The sequence below is a fragment of the Loxodonta africana genome, chromosome 17 (genome assembly GCF_030014295.1).
Source record: "Loxodonta africana isolate mLoxAfr1 chromosome 17, mLoxAfr1.hap2, whole genome shotgun sequence".
NCBI lineage: Eukaryota > Metazoa > Chordata > Mammalia > Proboscidea > Elephantidae > Loxodonta > Loxodonta africana.
Genome location: NC_087358.1, coordinates 20,714,432 through 20,730,982, shown reverse-complemented (window position 1 = coordinate 20,730,982; position 16,551 = coordinate 20,714,432). Strand labels below are relative to the sequence as shown.

Genomic DNA, 16,551 nt, shown 5'->3' with positions numbered 1-16,551 from the left:
ATTCATGGTCTCAAAAATTTCAGGGAAATTTTTAATTAATTTATTTATTTTAGTGAAAAGCAAGCCCAGTAATTTTTAGTACATCAACTTCTTCAAGACTTGTACTTGAAAGTCTCATCTTTACTTTGTTATACAACACGTTTCAATCCAGTTAATTCTCTGTCGCCGTGTTGATACATCATACAAAGTGAAGGGAGCAGGAGATGTATGTTAGGGAATTTTTTAAAAATAGTACTTAACTTGGAAACATCTATTTTGGTAAAATTCATCTTGAAAAATACAATAACAAATTTCTGCAACTTCCACTATTCTACAGTGAGTTCTTTTTTTTTTTTATCAGTAAATAGTGTTTAAAATGTGCTCATCTTATGCTTTTACTTTAAAAAACTTTCAGTAATTATCTATGAAAAAATAATACACATTATCATAATATGTTAATAGTATTTATGGAGACAAAAGTACTCAGAAAATGATAGTAGGTTATAAAACTGTTAACATGAATTATCTTTAATATTCTGAGTTTGTCAGCTATGTTCATTTATAATGTTTATTCAAAAAGTGCTATGATGTGGATGCAGCCTTAGGATGTGTTTATTTTGAGGCAAGTACCAAATTTGTATACAAAAAACACCCTCCTTCTGGTTTAGTTTGTCACCTGTGCCCTCCCCCCATAAGGCATCCTCATAAGTGTGCTATGCTAACTTCCCTTCATGTCAACATGTTAAAAAAGAAAAAAAAAAAAAAAACTGGCAAAACAGTGCCTAAGAAAATGCTTTTCAGGGGACAGGTGCAGCCAACGAACAAACTTGGAGCGTATATTTGCATAAAAATATGGTATTATAATTTTCCACCATAATTTAACTTATACATTTATATTTTAAAAAAGTTTCTGTACAAAAAAAAATCCAAATGACTTAATAAAGAGATAAATATCTAGAGAGAATAGTGTTATAAAGCAGTCCACAAATGGAATTTCAATGAACCTATGCCTATTAATTCCGGCAAAGGCAGGTTCAGATTCTGTGCCATCACTTCCTAGCATTGTAATCTTGAGCATGTTTTTCAACTCTTATATGCTTGAGTTTTCTCATTGACAAAATGAGGAAATTCTACCATATAGAATTTTGATGAGGATGAAATGTTATTCTATTTATCGATCTATTTTTCTGTGTATATTCAGGCATGTACAATGAACTGATGTAGAAAAGCAGAAATTTTTTAGAGTAGAGATAAGGTGATTCAGATTTAATGTATTTCAGGCATGGACTGTGACCTGATGTGTGACAAATCATAAAATGTCACCCTAAATAAATGAATGAATGAACAAAAAATGAACAAATGAATGAATAAATAAACAAATCTTAAAATGAAGGGAAATAGAGAGTGTCATGGGAGCCCTGGTGACATTTTCTGGGGGTTCTACCTCTAGCAGTACCTGAAAAACTGCCCATTGACATCTTGTCAAATAGTCAACGCATTTTCCTTTAAAAAAAACCTTTGTGTAGTGTTTCCATCACTAGAAGAGGTTTACTAGTATAGAAAATGTTATCATGAGTAAGATTTTCAATTTCTAGACTATAAATTGTATAATTGGCTCAGATAAATTAGGGTGGAAAGTCAGGATCTGCTATTCCTTACTCAGGAGCTGCATTATTGCAAAATAGCTGGTTAAACTAACAATCAATTTTGCAAGCTGGTTAAATTAACAGTAGGGTTGCATTGACGTTGAAAGTGTGAGTCTACCATATTTTGATAGAAAAATGTCCATATGATAAATTTTGAGTCCTACTTCTGGAGACTTTCATTAAGTTCAAGCAAGTATGAGGAAGAAGAAAACAGACGCACACCAGTCCCTCTGAGGTAAAATGCACAAAGCATGTACTTCTGTTATGAGAAGTCTTAACATGCCATCGCCTGCATGTCAGAACGGCTAATGGACAGAGAAGCACGTGCTGTGTTAAATGTTTAAAAACATAATAACGTGTTTTAAGTTGAAGAAGCCTTTTTTGTTGGCTGACATCGGCAATCTAAAGATAAATTTGACGCTCAAAAAATTTCAGAGAAAGGGAGAAATGGTTATCATCTAAAAACATTTAAGAAACACCGTGCTTTTCTTCAGAGAAGCAATAAACACACCCTCTATTCTAAAGGGTAACTCAGTGGAATGCATCTTGGTGCCAAAGAGAAAACTAGCTCTACCTTAGAAACATCCAAGACAAAGATGGAGGCTACTGAGCAGAGAGTAAGAGTGAGGAGAGTATACGGAGTCTGTCGTTTAGAAATAGGTGGACTGTCCGGTGGGCTCTACTTTAAAGAGTTCAAATTCTAAGACATTTCTTGTGCTGTTTATTACTCTATAAAGTCTCTACGAATTAAAAATACTTTCAGCTTCCTTAAGTTTTTATGGATTTTCTTGTAAGCTAAATCTCCAAACTAGCAAACAGGGTCCTACGATTTTTAGGTTTTTTAGAAAATCATACGGCCCCGTAACTGTGGCGGTAGATACTGGGCTGCATAATTAAAGTCATGCCTTACCCTGAAGAGAAATTCCTCTCTATGTCACTTTCAGATAGGTCCACAGTGCATAGAGGGAGATGTTCCCAGAGAAGTACAATTGAAAGCAAGCCTTGTGATTGTCTCAGTTACTATGGCAACTACTGCACTATTGAACTATTGCTTTCAGGAGAATAGACTGCCATGACTCTCAGAACCTCCTACTTCAATGGCTGGAAGAAGGAGGAAGAACAACGTGTTTTATTGTTGCATGAGAATGACTAGGAATTACAAAAAAAAAAAAAAAGAGAATCCTAATACTAAAATACAAGGAGTGGAAAGTAATGCTGGCCAAACAATAACAAAGCTACTTAAATACACTGCTTCTTTACCTTGCCTATTTGGGCACCTATCTCATATTTTGTAGTTGTAATAAATCATTTTCAATACAAGTAATGGAAATTCCAACTAACAAAGGCTTAGCAAATGAAGTTTGTTTTGTTTTGTTTTAAACTGCATAACAAGAATTCTAAAGACAAGAGCTGCTGGACAATTTTCACGTGTGATTTGATTATTGTTGGACTTTTTTAACACTACAAACTAAGCCTACATTGAGAAAAGCTGGGGGAAAAAAGGCTACCTAAATTTAGATTTAAACATTATAATTAGGTGGAATGTTTCATAACTTATTTTATAATAAACATGTATGGATTATACTATATCTAATTTCTCTCAGTTTACTTTATACTTCTTTAAACAACCTAAAGATACATTTGAATAGTGAGAATGTTAGAGGAAATATAAATTTTCAGTTTTTTTTAGGAGTGTTGGTGTTATTTTAAATAATATTCATTTTCTTTCATAATTAAAAATTTACAGATATCATCAAGATATACTTTTTTTTAAATTTCTAATTTCTTATTTCTCACCCAACATTGGATAGCAGAAGCAGAGCAATAATGAAGAGATAAGGGCATTAAGGCAAATACCAATGCTATACTAAAATACCAATACTCTATTTGCCCCATCTCATCTCTTAATGAGATCAATCAATACAATATTTTCCTTTTTCTTTCATGATTAATATAATTTTTCCCATTTTTTGTTCATATTCTATTATTTGATATCTCTTTTTTTTTCCTACAATCATCTTCATAATTTTTAATTAACTTCTTATTTTGGGATAATTGCAGACTCACATGGAGTTATAACAACTAAAACAGAGGGATCCCATAGACCCTTTACTCAGCTTTCCCCGCTGGTAAAGTCATATAAAATTAGAGAATATTATCAAAACCAGAGTACTGATATTGACACGGCAAGATACAACTCTAACGTGGATTTCTTATTCAGTTTATATCTAATAGTCAGGCTTTTTAGTTGTACTATGCAAGATCAATAGGAACATGTACTCCACCTACCTGGAATCAGAAATTTTGTTTTTATGATTTTAACCTACCTTTTTTTTCTTTGATAGCCAACGAGTAGGCGGCGACCACAGTCTCTGGTTTATTTATAGCCAATATATGTGTGTAGCCCTGAATATATTACAAAATAAAATATGAATGAGATTGAACCATTATTTTCATTAGGTCTTCCTCTTCTCTCCTCTGTACATGTAACAAGGGGATGGATGATACTTATATATTCCATGGAAATTTATGCACTTTAAATTAGTGGTGGCAGATTTTGGCTATTTAAATCTATACAATTTGAAGAAAAATACTGAAGGATACCAGCATAAGATTTTGAAAAGTAAGGAAGAGACAACAAGATTAAAAATAGTAATAATAATAAAAAATCCTATCTTTTCCTATTTTTTTCTAAACAAAGTATATTTTATCCCAACGTACACATAGGCTATATATTTAAAATAAGTAACCAGTGTTAAAAAAATAAGACAGCTAAAAGTTTTGTGCAGTCAATTTTTTCTTCCTTACATGCCATGCATTTAAAGTTTTAAATTAAAAAAACACAACATAAAATGTTATGATATTATATCAAAAAAAATGCTGCATAAGTTTATTTTATTTTATGATGGTTCATTGATATAGTAGCTGTCTTAAAATAAGTGGCTTAATATGATGAGCTGTCTTTTGCAAAACAACATAAAGTACAGCACAATGTTCAACTTGTTTGTATATACCATTTTTATGAGCATTATAAAAATTAAATCATACATGGGTATTCTGATAAATTTGGAGATGCAGCTCTTAATTTTTGAACCAGTACAGAATTTTATAGAAAAACAATCAACAACAATAAAAAAAAAAAAAACCCTAAGATTTCTTTGGCTTTAGATTCAATGCCTGAGAAAATGTCCTTAGATTTAATGCCTTAGATCCAATGCCCTCTACTCTATGAATAAAGATCAGTATTCTAGGGATTCATCTAAGAAGAACTGGTATTGGCCATTTTTAATCAGATAATTATATGGTCTACTATGATAGGAATGATGAAGCAGTGTCGCGTTTATGGTCAAAAAGGACATTTCAAGATCTATACTGAAGCACAATGCTGTTAGTGATAGGATAATATCCACAGGCCTACAAGGCAAATGAGTAAATACGACTATTATTCAAATTTACACACCAACCACTAATACCAAAGATGAGGAAATTGAAGATTTTTACCAACTTCTGCGGCATGAAACTGATCAAACATGCAATGGAGGTATATTGATAATTATTGGGTGCAAACATAGCAGTGATTGTGAGGATGGCACAGTACCAGGCAGTGTTTCATTTTGTTGTACATGGGATCGCTTGGATTGGAACTGACTTGATGGCACCTAACAATAACGACAACAATACATTAAAAAAATGTGATTGCTGAAGGGATCGGAACTCCTCATTATGATCCAGTTAACTCCTGCTAGTTGAGCATTTGTGATTTTGCCAACCCAAAATCAAATTCAAGAGATGACACACCAAGTATCTGTTCTCCCTAGGCTGATTTTCATCCTGCTTATGGAGGGCAAAGAATTGATTTGGCCATTTGTCACCTGTTCCTGAAAATAATACTTGGAATTTCTCACCAATTCTTTATTTTTCTAAAACAGCCAGACAACACTTAAATCGGTGCAAATAAGGTGGAAGCCCAAAGACCTCACCTGGAAACTAATTTCAGGAAGGAAGGGAGGGCACAATGCAACATGTCATGCATATTAATCAGTTGAAGATGTCCTGACTATGCTTTAAAGCTTCGATTTTGCATATGCATTGAGGCCCCAATGACTTACATAAAACCCTGGGCCTTGGACCTTCCTTTTGAACTTCTGAGTTTGATAGTGCATGTGGAAGGAAAGGAGCCCTGGTGGTGCAATGGTTAAGAGCTCGGCTGCTACCCAAAAGGCCAGGAGTTCGAATCCATCACCACTTCTTGGAAATTCCATGGGGCAGTTCTACTCTGTCCTATAGGGTCATTATGAGTCAGAATCAACTCGATGGCAACAGGTTTGTTTTGATTTTGGTTTTGGTGGGAGGAAAGTCACCTCTCTGGAGACATGTAGTTGCCTGCCAAAAATTCCTCCTCGACCTCGTCTGTGCATGTCTACCTGTATATTCTTTTGTGTTTATACTGAAAAGGTTATAGTAAATATAGTCCTTTCCATGAGTTGAGTCGTTTTAGCAAATTGTTAAACCCACTTAAGGCAATGAGAGCCAGTAGAGCATGGCATCTACCTATTTGGCAGTTGATTAGAAGAAAATTATGAGGACCCAGCTTTGGCTGGATGGTAGACAGAAGATGTCTATGCAGGCAGCCATTTTGTAAAGATCGAACTCTGGTTGTGTAAAGTCAGAGAGAGACACAATGGCGTGTGAATGGCTAGTGTCAAAGATGGAAAAGTGGGAAAATAGATGTGCGAGTTTTCTTCTCATTTTGGGAATCGGTCTTATGTTAATTATTATTAACACTGTGCCCAGCAGTGACTTTAGGATGGACAAAAAGGTGCATTATGCACAAAAAAAAAAAAAAAAAATTTTTTTTTTTTATTATATGTAACTCAATGGAAAGATGGTTAGTTTAAAAAATACGAAAGATTTAGTTCAACAACCACAATAATATAAAATGATAAGCTCTATATTGTGGAATGAAAATATTTCTAGTGTTCCAATGTGTAAATATATATATATATATGCATATGTGCGCATATGTATATATATATTCATTGCCATCGAGTTGATTATGACTCATAGCAACCCTATAAGACAGAGTAGAACTGCCACATAGGGTTTCCAAGGCTGTAAATATTTACAGAAGCTGATTGCCACATCTTTCTCCAGCAGAGCAACAGATAAATTAGAGCCACCAACCTTCCGGTTAGCAGCCAAGCACTTAACTACTGCTCCACCAGGGCTTCTGGTATATATATCAGGAAATGACTTAACAAATTTATAAATTTTCTACAGCTAGATTTTTATTAAATGAGGACTAATTATTCTTTCATAAATTTTTCAGTTATTTATCTTTGTTCTTCAAAGTGTTTATGGACAGAAAGCAGATAGCAAGAAAAAGTTGTAAGTGTAATATCCCAAATATACTGTATTTTTCACAATAGCATGCCCATATAAATAACATGCACACACATATAATGCATTGAAATGACAAATTTATGTTAGAAAGTTCTGGCATAGTGCACGCATGCCTATACTGTGCATGACTTGGGGCATTTCCAGGAGTGAATTTCAGCCTCATTCACCCCATTCAATAGTACAAAAATGTTACTTTTTATCATATTTATACAACAAAGTTATCAGCTATGGTCACGAAATCATGGATCCAGCCTGGTAACACCTCAGTAATCAGAAAATAGACAATTGAAACTGTGCATTCGTTTCTACAAATTTTATTTTCTACTTGTAACCCTGTCATTTTTGAGTCATCGATTGAAACCTTGAACTTACTGAAGCCTGTCCATAAATCACAGCCTATCAATTGGAAGCATAAACAAAGTGAAACCTGCACTGTCATAAATGGCATCATGTAGCTATCAATAGGAATCTAGATTCATTCTGCATTGACGTAATTATCATAGTCATCTTCCTATCCTGGCTTTTAATTGGAGGAGTAAACAAAGGAAAATTGATACACGCTCTCTCTTGGCTCAAGAGTTGAATATGAAAACCATGTCAGATCATTTTAAATGAAATGATTAAGCTATGTTAGTTCTGCTTATTTCATAGTCTAATTACATTTTATTAACATCAATGTTTTTAATCAATGACTAGATGAATCAACCCCACATTGAGTAGAAATGGCCAGTTGTTGGCTGTGTTTACCAAATAGGAGCATGATCTTGGCTCAAATGCTATGGTAAATACCAAAGGTATTGCAGCTGGCAGCTCTTAACTAAGAGTAGTCCTCAGAGCTGATTGACAATTTCTTACTCACAGAGAACTGCACAGCATGTTACCGCTGCTGCCACTGGATCACTTGCTCATTAATACATATACACATAAGGCATTTGTCAAAGATGTATAATGGATGTCATAGTTTCCTGTGACTTCGGCAGGGTTGCTTAAAAAAAAAAAAGTAACTTTTTCATTCCCTCTTAATCTTATTATACAAAGCAGGTGTTCTAAAGTCTTTTTTAAAATTTTCGTAATTGTATAGATTACTTTGTGAATCAATAGATTATACGGACTATCCACAGAATTTATTCTTTTTTTTCGCGATAATGATTACAACAAAACAAACCTTCAATTTAAAATTTAAAAAATTAAAAATGATTTCGAGGAGGCACCTGAGTGCATATGGTCTATACCACATATCTTAAGAATATTACTAGCTATTTCAGTAAACTAAAATACAAAACAAAAAAAAAATCACATGTAGAACATGAGTATCAGTCTACAGATCGTCAGGAGGTTATTTGTTTTGACAAGTGTTGTTAGGAAATCTCTTTAAGGAAGGATTTATTTATTTCTATTCTTCAACCATTGAGTAGTCCATTGACAATAGAAACTCACATGTCAGAGACAGGCTAATATTTTTCCTTCAAGTAAAAAATTAAATACTGTTAGAGGATCTATTCAACCACACATCTGTAAGTTGTCGTACTGACAGTGGCTTGCTTGTTACTGTGATACTGGGAGATTTGCCACCAGTATTTCAAATACCAGCAGTATTACCCCTGCTCAACAGGTTTCAGCTGAGTTTCCAGACTAAGACAGACTAGAAAGAAGGACCTGGCAGTCTAATCCTGAAAGAAATTGGCCAGTGAAAACTTTATGAACAGCAGAAGAACATTGTCTGATAAAGTGCTGAAAGCTGAGCCTTTCAAGTTGGATGGCACTCAAAAGATGACTTGGGAAGAGCTGACCCCTCAATGTACAGTTGACCTTAACGACATGCATGGAGTCAAGTTTTCAGGACCTTCATTTGCTGAGGTGACATGACTCAAAATGAGAAGAAAAAGCTGCAAAAATTCATTAATAATCAGAATGTGGAATGTACAAAGTATAAATCTAGGAAAATTTAAGTTGTCAGAAATGAAATGGACTGCATAAACATCAATATCTTAGGCATTAGTGAGCTGAAACGTACTGGTATTGGCCATTTTGAATCAGACAGTCATATGGTCTACTGTGTTGGGAATGACAAATTGAAGAGGAATGACAACAAGTTCATTGTCAAAAAGAATATTTCAAGTTCTGTGCTTAAGTACAATGCTGTCAGTGATAGGATAACATCCGTAAGACTACAAAGAAGACCAGTTAATACAACTATTATTCAGATTTAATGCCAAAGAAGAGGAAATTGAAGATTTTTATCAACTTCTGCAGTCTGAAATTGATCAAATATTCAATCAAGATGCATTGATAATTAGTGGTGATTGGAATTAAAAAGTTGAAAATGAAGAAGACAGATTGGTAGTTGGAATATACGGCCTTCAAGATAGAAATGATGCCACAGATCACATGATAGGATTTTGCAAGACCAACAACTTCTTCATTGCAAATACCATTTTTTCAACAACATAAATGGCAACCATACATGTGGACCTAAATGGATGGAGAACACAGGAATCAAATCGACTACATCTGTGAAAAAAAACTCAATATCATCAGTCAGAAAAAAGGCCATGGGCCAACCATAGAACAAACCATCAATTTCTCATATGCAAGCTCAAGTTGAACCTGAAGGAAATCAAAACAAGTCCACCAGAGCCAAAATACAACCTTGAGTACATCCCACCTATATTTGGATACCATCTTAAGAACAGATCTGAAGAATTGAACACTAATGACCAAAGACCAGAAGAGTTGTGGGAAAACATTGAGGACATCATACATGAAGAAAGCAAAAGACATTAAAAGCACATAAAAGAAAAAAAAAAAAGACCAAAATGGATGTTAGAAGAGACTCTAAAACTTGCTCTTGAAAGTAGAATACCTAAAGCAAACGGAAGAAATGATGAAGTAAAAGAGCTTAACAGAAGATTTCAGAGGGCATTTAGAGAAGATAAAGTAAAATATTATAATGAAACATGCAAAAAACTGGAGTTAGAAAACCAAAAGAGAAGAACACACTCAGCATTTCTCAAGCTGAAAGAACTGAAGAAAAAAAATTAAACCTTGAGTTGCAATTTTGAAGTATTTTGTGGGCAAAATATTGAATGATGCAGGAAGTATCAAAAGCAGATGGAAGGAATACACAAAGTCTCTGTACCAAAAATAATTGGTCGATGTTCAACCATTTCAGGAGAAAGCATATGATCGAGAACCGGTGGTACTGAAGGAAGAAGTCCAAGCTGAACTGAAAGCATTGGTGAAAAACAATGTTGCAGGAATTGACAGTATACCAACTGAGATGTTTTCAACAAATAGATGCAGTGCTGGAGGTGTTCACGTACCTATGCCAAAAAAAATTGGAAGACAGTGACTTGGCCAACCCTCTGCAAGAGATCTATCTTTGTGTTCATTCCAAGGAAAGGTGATCCAAAAGAATGTGGGAATTATTGAACAATATTATTAAAATTTTTCTGAAGATAATTCAAAAGGGGTTGCAACAGCACATTTAGCAAGAACTGCCAGAAATTCAAGCTGAATGTAGAAGAGGATGTGGAACAAGGGATATAATTGCTGATGTAGATGGATCTTGGATGAAAGCTGAGAAAACCAGAAAGATGTTTGCCTGTGTTTTATTGACTATACAAAGGTATTCAACTGTGTGGATCATAAAAATCTGTGGATAACATTGTAAAGAATGCAAATTCAAAAACAATTGTGCACACGAGGAACCTGTACATAGGCCAAGAGGAAGTCCTTCAAATAGAGCAAGGGGTTACTGCATGGTTTAAAATACAGAAGGGTATGCAGTACTGCATTTTTTTCACCATACTTATTCAATCTATATGCTGAGCAAATAATCTGAGAAGCTGGACTATATGAAGAAGAATGTGGCATCAGGATTTGTGGAAGACTCATTAACAACCTGAGATATGGAGATAACACAACCTTGCTTGCTGAAAATGAGAGTACTTGAAGCACTGGCTGATGAATATCAAAGACCACAGCCTTTAGTATGGATTGCAACTCAACAAAAAGAAAAGAAAAATTCTCACAACTGGACCAATAAGCAACATCATGTTAAATGGATAAAAGATTGAAGGTCTCAAGGATTTCATTTTACTTGGATCCACAATGAAAACCCACGGAAGCAGCAGTCAGAAAATCAAAGGACATACTGCATTTGATAAATCTGTGAAATACCTCTTTAAAGTGTTCAAAAAGCAAAGATGTCCCTTTAAGGACTAAGGTGTGCCTGACCCAAGCTATGATATTTTCAATTGCCTCATATACATGTGAAAGCTGGACAAGGAATAAGTAAGACTGAAGAAGAACTTATGTCTTTGATTTATAATGTTGGTGAAAAATATTGAATATGCCATGTACTACTCGAGGAATGAACAAGTCATCTTGGAAGATGTACAGCCAGAGTGTTCCTTGGAAGTGAGGATGGTGAGACTTAATCTCACGTACCTTGGACATGTTATCAGTAGGGACCAGTCACTGGAGGACATCATGCTTAGTAAAGTGGAGGGTCAGAAAAAAGAGGAAGACCTTCAACAAGGTGGATTGACAGAGATCTGTAACAATGGGCTCAAAAGTAACCATGATAATGAGAATGGCTCAGGATGGCAGTGTTCCGTTCTGTTGTACATATGAGTTGCAACCAACTTGACACTACCTAACAACACAGGATATACTAAAAGTAAAATGCTTATTTATCCTATTCATTCCATATTTGCAACTACACTTTATTGTGTCAAGCAAATTGATTTTTGATTAATCAACCTATGATTGTATGTATTCTGCATAGTACAATTGTTTAAATAAGACATATATGATAATGATAGATTTCATTATATTGTCTCTCATTAATCTCAAATCATGTACCAATTTTTTTCTTTTTTTATCATGGTCACAGATTTTTATTTCCTATAGACAAGGCTTCCAGTAATAATTTCATGTGACATTATTTTTCACCAACATAGTCCCATTGCTGAGTATCATATCATTCAAGGCAGTTAATAGCATCCTCTTTTACTAAGGACTTTACCCATGATAGTTATTGCCTACCCTCCCACCTCCACACACAACACTCAAAAGAACTTCCATGGTAAATGAATAATCTATGGCTTTCAAGTATTCCACTGAGTTTTCTATACCATGAAGAACTAGCTCAAGATTTGAATACTTTGTGTTTTAATTTCCAAGAAGTATATATGGTCTTAGAATTAGTACCAGGAAATTTTCATTTATGTTACTCAGAATCTGCCAAGTACCTAAATCTTTACTAGACAATTTATTATTATTATTTTACTAATGAGCTTTACTCCCTTAAAGGACATTTAAAAAGTAAAATTGGCCCTCTGTATCCGTGGGTTCCACATCTATGAATTCAACCAACCGCCAATCGAAACTTTGTGGAAAAAAAAAAGCAAAGTCCCAAAAGCAAAACTGGAATTTGCCTCATGCCATACATTATGCTGAATCCACACGAATGAAGTGAGGTGTAGGCATCCCCTGCTGTTGCCTCCCACCATTTCACAGATCCCAGTCTCTCTCCAGCACTCCTTGTTTGAGCATTGTTCACCTCATGTCTTGTCAATATTTCCTAAATAATACTGTGTAACAACTATTTACATAGCATTTACATTGCATTAGGTATCATAAGTAATCTTGAGATGCTTCGAATTATACCGGAGGATGTGTGTAGGTTATATGCAAATACTATGCTATTTAAATAAGGGACTTGAGCATCCCCTGATTTTGGTATCTGAGGGGGTCCTGAAACCAATCCCACACAGATACAGATGGACAACTGTATTCATCATAAAACTATTAGAAAATGTTTGAAATACCTCCAGAATTAGTGGAATCATTCTGTTCATGAAATGTAAAAATCTTAAACCACTCTCTTTAAATTACACACTCAAAAAAGGGTACAGTAGTAGTTATTTCATAAACCTCATTATCTGCAAATACTTTTGCTGCTGACAGTGATGTTTCACACATTAGTTCTTGCCACCTTTTCCATTTTGATAGTTTGTACTGGATAACTGAGTTTTCAGGGGTGTGAATCATGGTTGCATAATGCACACTGGGTAAACATCCATCAATGAGATCAAATTCATATAAATGAAGCATAGTGAACCAAATTGTCTTGATTTGAACATAGGCAAAATTTTCCCCAATACAATGATGACACCAACTCCAAATGGCACATAGACAAACTTCCCTCCTGATGCTGGGTTTTTCTGTAAATATCGACCAGGATTAAAGTCCAGACATTCTGCCCATGAGCCTTTAAGCCTTTGGTTGACAGGGGGAGACATACACACCTGGTGACCTGGAGGAATGGTATACCCTACCACAATGTGGGGAGTTCTGGTAATTCTCATCATGGCCATCATAGGAGGTCTAAGTCTTAATGTTTCCTTAATACAGCGATCAGGTAAATTTAGATCCTTGAGCTTGTTGGTCATATGTTGAAGGACACAGATCCTCTCCACATACTGTTCTGTTCTGAATAGCATTTTTCTTGAAGTATTTTGTCTCTGGCCAAAAAGAGACACACTAGCAGTTGGGGATGTATGCTCCTCTGCCAAGAACAGTCCAGTAAGTATTCCTGCTACTTCATCATCTATCAGACACCCATTCTTGTATGTAGATTCTAGTGAAGTTTGGAGAATGTTGTCAATTTTTTCCCCTGACTGCATTTCTGGATTGCCTTGTAGGAAATATTCTTGATCTCTCGATGAGCTCTGTCCCTGCATCTGAAACTTGGCAAAGGCAGCCAACCAGGCAACAGCCAGGCTGCATGGCTAAAAGCTCCATCCGAATCTGCATACAGCTGTTCCACCTTCTCATTGAGGTGACTTCTGATTTCCTTTCCATGTAAACAATGGCAGCCATTAAAATTATTAGCTCAGAAAGAGCTTCAAACAATTTTTTTCCCACTTTCCCCCCCAACTTTCAAAGTATTCTTTTGTTTCTTTTTCTATTACAGAAGGCTGCTGTCTAAAAGGGGCTAAGTCGAGGCCACTTTTTAACGTTTTCTTCTGCTTAAAAAAAAAATGGATTAGGCACATCGTATGTGACCCCCTTTCCACACGTAGGTGTTGTCAGATGACTGTAGACAACTTCTACATTCATATCTTCATTTTTACTAGTAAAAAACAGTGCAGCAGCATAGCTCCCCAGAAGGGAAGTAAAGGTCTTGCTCACCATGGTAAAACTAAACACCGGTCCATACTTCTCATATGCATTTTCTAGGAATTCAACTGGACTTTTCCCAAATGCTACTGCATGTCCAAGGAATGGAATTGGAGAGAAAATGTATGGTGGACTTTTCGCCCCCTCCTTCAGCTGGGCCAGGTGGACAACGGGGAGGTGGAACAGGTAGACCAGGCTGAGGCTGAAGGTGCAGGGGATGAGGTACATAGAAAGGAGGCTGCCACCCGTCACCTGCTCCATTGCCTGCCCTAGCACCTACTTGCCCACCTTCAATAAGCCCGGCAACACCATCCCGGCCAACACTGCCGCTTCAGCCCTTCGGAGACCCTGGAGGCCAAGGTCATCTGATCTCCTCAGATTCCGTGAAGAGATAGAAGCCGGCAGATGGGTGTAAGGAGGTGGCCCCAGACCCCCAGGTCTCCTCATATACCAATTCTTAATATTTTTGAATCAAACAAATATAGGCCATGTCTAAAATTTCTTTACCATTTTGTTCAAAAAACCATTAGTTAAATAAGAACCAGTACACAGGTGAAGAGACACGATTCTTCCTTTTGTCAAATTATGGAATTCACAAAAGTTTAAAACTAACATTGACCTAAATATCATGAGGTATATTCCCAAAATTAACATTTATATGTAATTTATCCTCAAAAGTAAGTGAAAATGCTGCTCCTAGGAGCAGCCTTTAGACCTCGTTCTTAATTCTGTTTTCTCGCTTACTTAAATTTGAACTAATAATTATATCTGTCACTGATAAAATATAGATTTGTTTTTAATGCAAACAAAAAAAATCTAAGTAAAGACTAGTATTAAAGTCATCATGCAATCACTGTACCTCTTTCAAATGTTTAACATTGGACAAATAATAACCTAATAGTTGCAACATATTTTCAATCATTGAATCTTAAATTAGCTTATTATTAGCTTTTTCAGTAAATTAAAGTAAAATAAAAATCATATGTAAAATATGAATATCAGCCTGCAGACTGTCTGGAGAATTTGTCTTGACAAGCACTGTCAGAAGATCTCCCTAAGAAGCACCCTTCCAAAATTATTTTCTCTTTATTCTTAAACCATCAAGTAGCTTACCAACAATACAATCTTACCAGAATTTTACTTTATTTATTGTTTTAAAATAAGATCCAGGAGACATCATAACAAAAATATTTACCTCATTTTGCCTGTTTTAAAAGTTTCAATTAATGTTTTTTGGTTTTTTTAGTGCATTGTATATAAGTACAGCTATTGATAAGAATATATTTTTTTCCAAAAGAAATTGTTTCCATACTATTTCTCATCTCAGGCAAATGTTATTTAGAAAACAATACTAGGGATATTTAGGAGCACTGCAAAAAGATATCTACCTTTCTTTCATATTCAAATACACTACATTGTGTTTTTTTTTTGTTTGTTGTTGTTTCTTGTTTTGTAATGCACCTGGGATTTAGAATCAAAGATACTCATGGATCCAAGTCATGTAAAAACATTTTCTTGTAGGACTAGGTATTCTGGATATAGTAATACAATTCATGGAGGGAAAAATATGGGCATCATTATTACACATGTGTGATGCCATGTTCTAAACTTCCTTTTTATTCTGTTGAAAGATTCGAAAACATCACAGACTGCAAAAATAATAGGACTAACATTTCTACCATGCGTATTGTATTAGCCATATTGTTTAAATAACAAAAATCTCCTGCTGAGAGGCCAGTTATGGAGATCATAGGCCACATAGGCTGAGTAATTACAGTATACTGTTCAGAACTCTTTATTTCCTGGAATAATAAATTCTTACAGCAAAAGAAAAAATAAAATGATCAAATGAAAGAGATTAAAAAGAATTCTAAAAATCCTCATCTGGCATCTGAATTGTTCTTCCAGAAACATGAAGTTTCTATTTAATTGTGTATCCAAAAGAAAAGGACCAAAATCATTGGAAATATTTTCTTTGCTTTTAGTGCCAACACATAAGGTGGTCATGACAAGACTAATTGCTTTCAGTATAATGTTCTGACTTTCTATATTTTTCACTTCAATTACCAAACATTTCACTGACTGCATTCGTTCTGCTTTTTTGTAAATAATTTCAAACATATGGGGTAAATTCGGGTGTTCTTAGTGTTTAAAACCAGTGGGTCTGTAATATCTAGATGTACTAATTTCAATCATTTAGAAAATATTTTTTCTTCAAAACTCATTCATCTTTTATAGTAAATATGAAGCAAGCCCATCATTTCAGTGCAACTGTTCCAATGAATATTAACCAAATTGTGCTTTTATATACATCGTTTTCATCAATTTGTGA

The 16,551-nt window shown here is 34.9% G+C and overlaps 1 pseudogene; it reads right to left on the bottom strand.

The window, feature by feature from the left end:
- Positions 1 to 12,801: 12,801 nt before the first annotated feature.
- LOC100658847 (lanosterol 14-alpha demethylase-like) lies at positions 12,802 to 14,531 on the bottom strand (annotated as a pseudogene).
- Positions 14,532 to 16,551: the final 2,020 nt, after the last annotated feature.